Source organism: Gobio gobio, assembly GCF_949357685.1.
Source record: "Gobio gobio genome assembly, chromosome: 6".
Classification (NCBI taxonomy): domain Eukaryota; kingdom Metazoa; phylum Chordata; class Actinopteri; order Cypriniformes; family Gobionidae; genus Gobio; species Gobio gobio.
In genome coordinates this window covers 36,046,152-36,056,603 of record NC_137102.1, presented here as the reverse complement: position 1 = coordinate 36,056,603, position 10,452 = coordinate 36,046,152, and the positions used below count along the sequence as shown (strand labels likewise).

The following is a 10,452-nucleotide window of genomic DNA, read 5'->3' as shown; positions in this document are numbered from 1 at the left end:
TCTTGCGCCCGGCGCAAATATAAAATGGGTTGGTCTGAAGTAGCTTCATTATTCATAGGTGTGGTTTGGGCGTAACGTGAATAAACCAATCAGAGCATCATCCAACATTCCCTGTAAAAGCAGGTGCGCAAGTTCCATTATGGATTGCTATTATTATGGCGTATTTACCAGGCGCACACCAGGAGCGGTTCACAGCCGAGGAGACTGATGTGCTTGTAAGAGCAGTGAAAGACAGAGAAGTTGTGTTGTATGGGGATGGGAGAAACCCACCCAAAATAGCGTCGGTTAAACAGGCGTGGGAGGAAATAGCCACAATTGTTTCATCAGCTGGCATCCCCAGGACGTCGCACCAGTGCCGCAAGCGCTACAATGACATCAGAAGACGGGGAAAGTCCAAGCTTGCCAGCATCAATCAGGCACGCCGTGTAACCTGAGGTGGATCTGCCTCTACTCAGGACCTGACGCCAGCAGAGGACATCGCTGCGTCCACCCTCACCGATTTTTTTTCCTGGTTCTTGACGGACAAACCAATTTGTTAGATGTCCTTATATACATATATGTCTTGCCAGAAGTTGCCACTATTGGGCAAACAGGTGTCCTTAATTATTAGACTACAATTAGCCTGAATAATTTGTAAGCTAGATTTATGCCTATTTTTTCACATCTTCGTGGCACACCACAATGATTTCTGTCATCTCATGTGTTAATATTTTTTAGTGTAACAATTTATGATTTGCAAAAAGAACTGTTGCATCTGTGTAGATTACATGAGCAAAGTGTATGCGCATTGTGCACGCTATATGTGGTGGGAAGGCCCTTTACCTTCCCTTATAATCTTCCCTTATAATTATATGTGGATCGTAAGCCAATTGGCTGTCACTATGGGGGTATAAAATGCGATAGACCGGTGCTTGAGGTCAACGTCATTTGCCGACGTCACTGACGCGCGCCGCAAACACTTTACTGTGGCTGCTTCCGGCATCAGGTGTGGACATGAGAGAGGTAGGAACGCTTGGTGACTTTATGAGATTGTTCCTAAAGTTAGTAACTAATTTTCTCTGGTCGCGTGTGTTTTTCTTGCACCTTAGTAAGCTCTTGATTGCTTGACTGCCATTTCCTCTCGTAAAGTACGAGCCAGCTGTTCCGTTTCTCATGCGGGTCTCGCACTACTGCTGTGACTGCCATTATTAGGTGTGTGCGCTCCTGATTATGCACGCATCATTCGTCATCGGTATGTAACAGGCGTTTATGAGGTTCAGGTGAGACTATTATAATAGTAATATTAAATGGTGACATTCTATTTTATTCCAGGTGCTCTCCTAAAACGTTGGAGAGCGTAAGCTGATTGCTTGATCGCCATTCCCTCTCGTATGGTTCAAATCAACGAATTTGTTTCTCCTGCAGATCTCACGCTGTCGTGATTTGCTAGTTGGGCGCGTTTCACGTCCTGCCCACGGATAAAGTTGCTGTCTTGTTTTTGTTGATTTTGCTTTATATTTTCTTTTTGTTTAACTCGTCTTTATTTACATTTGAATAGAAGTGATACTCTTTGCCTTTGTATATCCTAATGTAGTGTTTTCTATTTTGCAAAGAGCTTTATCCTTTTTGGGGTTTGTTTTGCAGTGCATTTATTTCGTGTGGTTTATTGATTTATCCTACTAAATGTAACTATATTTTTCTTTTGTATTTTTCTATTTTGTTTTGCTGGTTAGTTAGGCTAATTATTGTAATTTGAGATTGGTTTATTTTCTGTAAACTTTTAAAACCAGTTTGCCGTATGCTCCTGCAAACTGTTAAACCCAGTGTCGTGTATTTTCCTGCAAACTGTTGAGATCAGTTTTGTTTATTTTTCTGTAACCTCAAATCCATTGTTTTGTATTTCTTTAAATCTTTTTGTTAATTCTTATTTTGGGTTTAAATTAAATTGACATAGGGCAATTCAGCGCCTTAATTATTCTGTGTGCATTTTTAGTGACTCTCTTAAGCTTTCTCTGTTCTTGTGTCACAGGATCTGGGTGCCAAAGGCAGGGAGGCTGGCTCTATTCTCTTCTAGGTGGTGGTGGTGTGGTGTTCACAGTGTGCCGTGTCCATCCGTGGAGTATGGTGTGAGTGCGTGTGTTTGCGTGCACTGGTGAAAGGAATGATTTTTCTGCTAGAAGCAGCCTAATCTTTGATAGCCTGACCCTGCTGGTAAGCCCCAGTTAGCTGGTTTTCCTGTGACCTTGTTAGAGCTAAACTCTTATGATGAGCTGCGCTTGGCTGAGGCCTGACATATTTTAAGGATTGTTTTAACGTTGTGTAACTTAATAAAGTCAACTCTTTTGTATTGTCACCCATGTCTCTGAGCAATTATTGATGAACGAACTTGCGTGTCCTTTTAGAGACACTACATTCTCTGGGTGTAACTCCCAGAGTGGCGTAGTTGGTAAATTATCCTCTGTTTACACCTCCGGGTTGCCACATTTTTGGCGTAGTCGGCAGGATTTCATCTTAATATTTTGGCAGAGACATGGGTACATTTTGAGGTTTGATTTTGGTTAATTTGTTAGTAATAGTTTTTTTTTTCAGTTGTCTGTGACTTTTTGTGTTTGAACAGGGCAGCAGTGTTTCCGTGGGTGGGTTATCCTCCTTTGTAATATTCCTGTGAGATAGCACTCGTCTCGGTAAGTTCGTTTTGTCTCTTTTGGTGGGATGGAGGCTGAATTGCAGGAATTGAGGGAACTGGTGGCTCAATTGAAAGCCGATAATGTGAGGTTGCAGCAGGCTCAAGTGGCAGTTGAGCTGCCTGACCCTGAAGCTGCTGCTAGCACCGCTGCAGTACCACCAGTAATCCCTCAGTTGTCTGTGGCCAGCACCTCTGCGCCCGAACGGTTTGTTTTTGTACCCCGAGACCGTAGATGTCCGAAGTTCAACGGTAAAACCGGTATGGGTATTGACGAGTGGGTAGAGGAGGCAGAGGCCTGTATGAGGATACGCCATTTGTCTAATGCAGATCAAGCATTTTTTCTATTTGACCATCTAGAGGGAGAGGCTCGTGAAGAAGTTCGTTATCGTCCTGAGATTGAGCGTGGGGACCCTGATAAAATTATTTTAGCCTTGCGTGAACTATATGGCTGTTCCCAGTCTTACGTGGCTTTACAGGAAGCCTTTTTCTCCAGGAGGCAACTCGAAGGGGAGACCCTATTAGAGTTTTCCCTTGCTTTGATGGGCCTTCTGGAGAGAGTTAAAAGTCGCTCCCCTAATGTAATTTCCAACGGTGAGATTTTGCTGCGAGACCAGTTTGTAGAATATGTTACTGATAGTTCATTGCGGCGTGAACTTAAACAACTGGTCCGTCGTCAACCCACCGTCACATTGCTTGAAGTTAGAGGTGAGGCGATTAGGTGGGAACGAGAAGGAATGCCTGGCGGGGCGAGAGGGCGTAGTCATTCTATGCCATTAGCTTATGGCGTTCAGTATGGTGTGCGGGGTGGGCCTGCTGCGGGGGCTGAGAGTTCACCACAGCAGTCAGAGCTGGGTGAACTGCGGGATTTATTAAAACAACAACAGCGGCAGTTAGATCAGCTTACCCAAAGTTTCGCCCGGTTTCAAACTCCCTATGTACGGGGCCGATCTCCTCGTTCCGGTCCTGTGATCTGTAGACGTTGTCAACGACCCGGACATTTTGCAAGGGATTGTGATGGGGAACGACTTTCCCCGCGTCCCATGTCACCGTCAACGGGCGCCAATACGACTGGAAATGGGCAGTCTCGTAATCTACAATTTTCGGGAAACTAGTCCCCGCCGGGCTGTCGAGTCACAACCCGGTTGGGGAAGTAATTGGCTCAAGTAATTTAACTTTTCCCCGCTCATTGTCTCATCTAATGTCATCTTGTCCACATCTGGTTGTTTGTATGGGAGGAGTATCAGTACCGTGTTTAGTGGATACCGGTTCCATGGTATCCACAATTACAGAAAGTTGCTTTTTGCAGCATTTCGAACCTTGGGGTCAAGATCGCCTTAAATCTTGTCAATGGTTACAGCTTAGGGCAGCTAATGGGCTTATGATCCCATATGTTGGTTACCTGGAGCTCGACGTCAAACTTTGTGACAGGGTAGTTTCAGGATGTGGTGTGTTGGTTGTCCGAGACCCTCCCGGCGGTATGTGCAAAGATGTTCCTGGGGTGCTGGGGATGAACATACTAGGCCGTTGTTATCAGGATCTGTTTGGACAGCATGGCATTGCCCTTTTTGAATTGCCTATCGTTGCGCAGTCTCCGAGTGTTTTGCAAGCATTACAACATTGTCAACAAGTGAGTACTAAGAGTGGTTCGGATTTTGTGGGAAATGTACGGGTACGGGGACGTCGGGCGTGTCGAATCCCTGGGGGCACTATGAAGTTAGTTACTGCAACCTGTTCTTCCCAGTATCCTGGCCCTACGGTCTTGTTTGAGCCCCCTGAGTCAGGTTTGCCGGCTGGGCTTTTAGCCTCTCCTGCATTAGTCAGAGTGACCCATGGTACAGTTTGGGTTCCTATCGTGAATGTGGGTACTGTGGACGTGGTATTGTATCCGACAACTGTGATTGGTAGTTTGAGGGAGGCTTATGTCATTAGTTTACCTACAGGAGTTGTGGAGGTTGACCCGGTTATTGCTACCGTTCAGTCCCTTTCTTTGGAAACAGCCTCGCCGCTGGCTCAGCAGATTGACTCTCTGGATTGGTCTGTTTTGTCAACAGAAGAGCAAGTGCAGGTAAGAGCGCTGCTTCAGAAATATCAAGTGGTGTTTTCAGCTCATGAGGGAGATTTAGGCTGTACCCATCTGATTTCTCACGATATACCCGTGATAGATGATGTCCCTGTCAGGCAGCGGTACCGCCGGATACCACCGTCAGATTATGAAGTGGTTAAGACCCACATTAATCAGCTCCTGGAAGCACAGGTAATAAGAGAGAGTAGTAGCCCTTATGCATCCCCCATAGTGCTAGTAAAGAAGAAGGATGGTAGTCTACGCATGTGCGTAGACTACCGTCACCTGAACGCAAAGACCAGAAAGGATGCATTCCCATTGCCACGTATTGAGGAGTCCTTGGACTCGCTGACAGGGGCTCGGTGGTTTTCGACACTGGATCTTGCCAGTGGGTATAACCAAGTCCCTGTCACGGAACGGGACAAATCTAAAACTGCCTTCTGTACGCCATTTGGTTTATTTGAGTGAAACAGGATGCCCTTCGGCCTTTGCAATGCGCCTAGTACGTTTCAGAGGCTCATGGAGCGGATGTTTGGCGACCAACAGCGACAATCTTTGCTACTTTATCTAGATGACATCATTGTTTACTCTTCGTCAGTAGCTCAACACTTGGAGGTTGTTCTGGGCCGTTTGAAGCAGGAGGGCCTTAAAGCCAAACTTGAAGTGTGCGTTTTTCAGACAAGAGGTAAGATACTTGGGCCACGTCATCTCAGCCAAAGGGGTGGCAACTGACCCAAGTAAAATTGAGGCTGTGGCACAGTGGCGGTGCCCTGCCAGTGTGTCTGAATTACGGACATTTTTGGGTTTCGCCAGTTACTACAGGCGCTTTGTGGAGGGGTTTGCCAAATTGGCTTCCCCCCTGCATAAGTTAGTGGCTGAGGTGACTGGTGGTAAGTCAGGGAGAAGGAAGGGACAGAGCCTGGCTCAAGTGTGGACTGATCAGTGTCAGGAAGCATTTGAGGGTTTGAAGAGCAAGTTAACTATGGCTCCAGTACTGGCTTATGCTGATTTTTCTCGCCCTTTTATACTGGAAGTGGATGCCAGTTACGGAGGTTTGGGAGCGGTGCTCTCTCAAGAACATCAAGGTAAAGTACGTCCTATAGCATACGCCAGCCGCAGCCTGAGGCCCACTGAGCGCAATATGTCCAATTATAGCTCCATGAAGTTGGAGTTTCTTGCGCTCAAGTGGGCCATGGCTGAGAAATTTAGAGAGTACCTTCTTGGTCACAAGTGTCTGGTGTACACTGACAACAATCCCCTCAGTCATTTGGCTACTGCCAAGCTAGGGGCCACAGAACAACGGTGGGCAGCTGAATTGGCAGCATTTGATTTTGAGGTAAGGTACCGGTCAGGAAAGAGCAATCGTAATGCAGATGCTCTTTCCAGACAGGATCCGACTGCTGGGAGCATTCCAGAAAGTTTAGTTGGTGGTAGTGTTGTGTCAACAATGAGTGTTTTGCCAGATTATTCTGTGCTGGATATATGTTCCCTGCAGGAAGCCGACCCAGTTATCAGGGTTGTGATGAAATTTTGGGAACAAGGAAAGCGTCCAGGGCCTGAGGAGCGTAGAAAGTTGGCTAAGCCAGTGTTGACCTTGTTCCAGCAATGGGATCGATTGGTACTGAAAGAGGGAGTACTATATCGCAGGATTTCTCGTGCTGATGGAGGTGAGGATGTTTTTCAGATGGTTTTACCCGAGGTGCTCAGACGGGAGGTCTTGACGCAGTTGCATCAGCAGCATGGACATCAGGGGATCGAGCGAACTGGTGAACTAATACGACAGAGATGCTATTGGCCAGGTATGTCTGCTGACATTACGCGCTGGTGCCAAGAGTGTGACCGTTGTGAACTTGCGAAGGACATTCGACCAGCAGCTCGGGGCTTTATGGGCCACCTGCTGAGTTCTAGACCCAACGAAATCCTTGCTGTTGATTTTACAATGCTAGAGCCTTCTTCTTCGGGGTAGGAGAACGTTTTGGTAATGACCGATGTGTTTAGCAAGTTTACAATGGCTGTGCCGAAACGTGATCAGCGAGCTGAGACTGTTGCCCGAGTGTTGGTTGATGAGTGGTTTTATAAGTTCGGAGTTCTGGGACGCATTCACTCTGACCAAGGCCGTAACTTTGAGTCGGCGCTGATTCGGCAGTTGTGCGAGTTTTACCAAGTGAAGAAGTCGCGCACAACCCCCTATCACCCTGCTGGTAACGGTCAGTGTGAAAGATTTAATAGAACCTTGCATAACTTGTTGCGGACATTACCAAGCTCTAGAAAGAGGGAGTGGACCGCTTGCCTGTCACAAGTGACCTTCTGCTATAACACCACTCCTCACCAGGCAACTGGAGAATCCCCGTATTTTTTAATGTTCGGTCAAGAGCCTCGGTTGCCAGTAGACTTCTTGCTTGGTAGGGTGGCAGAGCCATGTGCGGGTAGCGTGCACAACTGGATCTTAGAACATCAGTCGCGATTACAGGTCGCCTATGAGGGAGCGCGTGAACGTCTACAGGCAGCTGCAGATTATCGCAAGTCACAACACGACCAGCATGTCCGTGACTTGCCACTAAAGGAGGGTCAGTTAGTCTACCTCCGTGATCACAGTATGAGAGGCCGCCACAAGATCCAGGATCTGTGGAGTCCCATAGTTTATCAGGTAGTGAGGGCACCGAAGGAGGGAGGTGTCGTTTACACTATTGCGCCAGTTGAAGATTTGGATAAGGTACGAAGTGTTCACCGTTCACTTTTGAAGAACCGTATCCGGAGAGAATCCATGCTAGTGGATCAGCCTAATGGGCCAGTGAGTGAACCAAGTGTTTCCCCGCTGGAGGACGAGGTGGACGATGTTGACTTAATGGTATTAGTACCAGAGATCCCTCAACCTGCTCAAGTACGTGCACCTGAGGGTTTGGGCCATTTAGTGCCATTCGATCCCCCAAATGAGTTGGTGTTGGGTAGTAGAGGGCATCCCAATCCTCCAACTGTGGAACCAGAGGTACCCTTGGCTTTACCTTCGGGTGCAATGGGTGACGGGCCGGTTGCCACACGCAGGACTGGACGCACCACGGCGGGTCAGCACTCTAACATGTATCGTCTCCCACGCACTGTGAGAGGGATGGAAAGGGAGGTTGAGGTTCCCATTGGGCCAGTGTCTAGGGCCATCTCAGCTTTGTTTAGGCCTTGGGATTAACCAGCTTATTGTTCTGAGAATTCCTTTCCTTTTTGTTTTTTGATCGTCGGGACGACGACATAGAAAAGGGGGGTAGATTTTGGTGGGAAGGCCCTTTACCTTCCCTTATAATCTTCCCTTATAATTATATGTGGATCGTAAGCCAATTGGCTGTCACTATGGGGGTATAAAATGCGATAGACCGGTGCTTGAGGTCAACGTCATTTGCCGACGTCACTGACGCGCGCCGCAAACACTTTACTGTGGCTGCTTCCGGCATCAGGTGTGGACATGAGAGAGGTAGGAACGCTTGGTGACTTTATGAGATTGTTCCTAAAGTTAGTAACTAATTTTATCTGGTCGCGTGTGTTTTTCTTGCACCTTAGTAAGCTCTTGATTGCTTGACTGCCATTTCCTCTCGTAAAGTACGAGCCAGCTGTTCCGTTTCTCATGCGGGTCTCGCACTACTGCTGTGACTGCCATTATTAGGTGTGTGCGCTCCTGATTATGCACGCATCATTCGTCATCGGTATGTAACAGGCGTTTATGAGGTTCAGGTGAGACTATTATAATAGTAATATTAAATGGTGACATTCTATTTTATTCCAGGTGCTCTCCTAAAACGTTGGAGAGCGTAAGCTGATTGCTTGATCGCCATTCCCTCTCGTATGGTTCAAATCAACGGATTTGTTTCTCCTGCAGATCTCACGCTGTCGTGATTTGCTAGTTGGGCGCGTTTCACGTCCTGCCCACGGATAAAGTTGCTGTCTTGTTTTTGTTGATTTTGCTTTATATTTTCTTTTTGTTTAACTCGTCTTTATTTACATTTGAATAGAAGTGATACTCTTTGCCTTTGTATATCCTAATGTAGTGTTTTCTATTTTGCAAAGAGCTTTATCCTTTTTGGGGTTTGTTTTGCAGTGCATTTATTTCGTGTGGTTTATTGATTTATCCTACTAAATGTAACTATATTTTTCTTTTGTATTTTTCTATTTTGTTTTGCTGGTTAGTTAGGCTAATTATTGTAATTTGAGATTGGTTTATTTTCTGTAAACTGTTAAAACCAGTTTGCCGTATGCTCCTGCAAACTGTTAAACCCAGTGTCGTGTATTTTCCTGCAAACTGTTGAGATCAGTTTTGTTTATTTTTCTGTAACCTCAAATCCATTGTTTTGTATTTCTTTAAATCTTTTTGTTAATTCTTATTTTGGGTTTAAATTAAATTGACATAGGGCAATTCAGCGCCTTAATTATTCTGTGTGCATTTTTAGTGACTCTCTTAAGCTTTCTCTGTTCTTGTGTCACAGGATCTGGGTGCCAAAGGCAGGGAGGCTGGCTCTATTCTCTTCTAGGTGGTGGTGGTGTGGTGTTCACAGTGTGCCGTGTCCATCCGTGGAGTATGGTGTGAGTGCGTGTGTTTGCGTGCACTGGTGAAAGGAATGATTTTTCTGCTAGAAGCAGCCTAATCTTTGATAGCCTGACCCTGCTGGTAAGCCCCAGTTAGCTGGTTTTCCTGTGACCTTGTTAGAGCTAAACTCTTATGATGAGCTGCGCTTGGCTGAGGCCTGACATATTTTAAGGATTGTTTTAACGTTGTGTAACTTAATAAAGTCAACTCTTTTGTATTGTCACCCATGTCTCTGAGCGATTATTGATGAACGAACTTGCGTGTCCTTTTAGAGACACTACATTCTCTGGGTGTAACTCCCAGAGTGGCGTAGTTGGTAAATTATCCTCTGTTTACACCTCCGGGTTGCCACATATACATTATGGTCAAGCATGCGCCCTTAAAATAGCATAATGAACAACGCGCAACGCGCCACTGACTTTAGACTAGGTTTTTTCTGGTCAGTGGCGCAATTGTTTAATGGAACAGCAAAATAGCACCAGGGATTGTTTGGGCCGGAACACGCCTCCTTTTTTGCGTTGAACCGCCCAGGTAGCGCAAGTTCATTCACTAGTTTAGCGACGTGCTTCTGTGGAGGGAAAAGCACGCTTTGCGCGGGTGCAAAATAGGAATGACACATGCGTCGGTGTACAAAGTCAATTGCGCTGGGTGCAAGATAGGGCCCATAGTCTCAAAAGAAGAAAGTCCAGCCTAATAAGGATTCAGGTCCTAAGCCATCACTTGCTAACACACGTGTAGTGCAGTTTGTTCAACATCCCGTCCAACCACAGTTCAAAATGATCACCTTACCCATATTGCTGCGTAACAGATTTTTCCATTATCATTAATTCAAGAGTCATGCTGGAAGCAGTTGCATCATCGAGAACAGTGGAAGTCCAGTAAAGGTAAAACTTTTGTCACAGGGTGACGAATTGTGGCAGGGCAGAACTAGAAACGGTGCCTGTGTTTCCACGGGGAGCACTTCCGGTGGGGGACTGAAGAGGCTGCCGGTTCAGGGTGTATGGATGAATGACGGGATTGATGACAGGAATTGCAATCAGGTGTGTGAGCAGGAAGAACAGAGCAGTGATTGGGGCGTGTGTTGCAGTAGGAGAGTACAAAAAGGGCATTGTGATTGAGTTTGAACAGGCAGGAGGCAGGCAGACGGGGCAGACGGAA

At 46.4% G+C, this 10,452-nt stretch overlaps 1 long non-coding RNA gene across 1 annotated transcript; it reads left to right on the top strand.

Moving 5' to 3' along the window:
- The first annotated feature begins 8,133 nt into the window (after window positions 1–8,133).
- On the top strand, window positions 8,134–9,516 carry LOC307127781. The gene is made up of 3 exons (XR_013816681.1): window positions 8,134–8,187; window positions 8,274–8,416; window positions 8,497–9,516. It is a non-coding gene; the product is annotated as an uncharacterized lncRNA (long non-coding RNA).
- The last annotated feature ends 936 nt before the right edge of the window (window positions 9,517–10,452 follow it).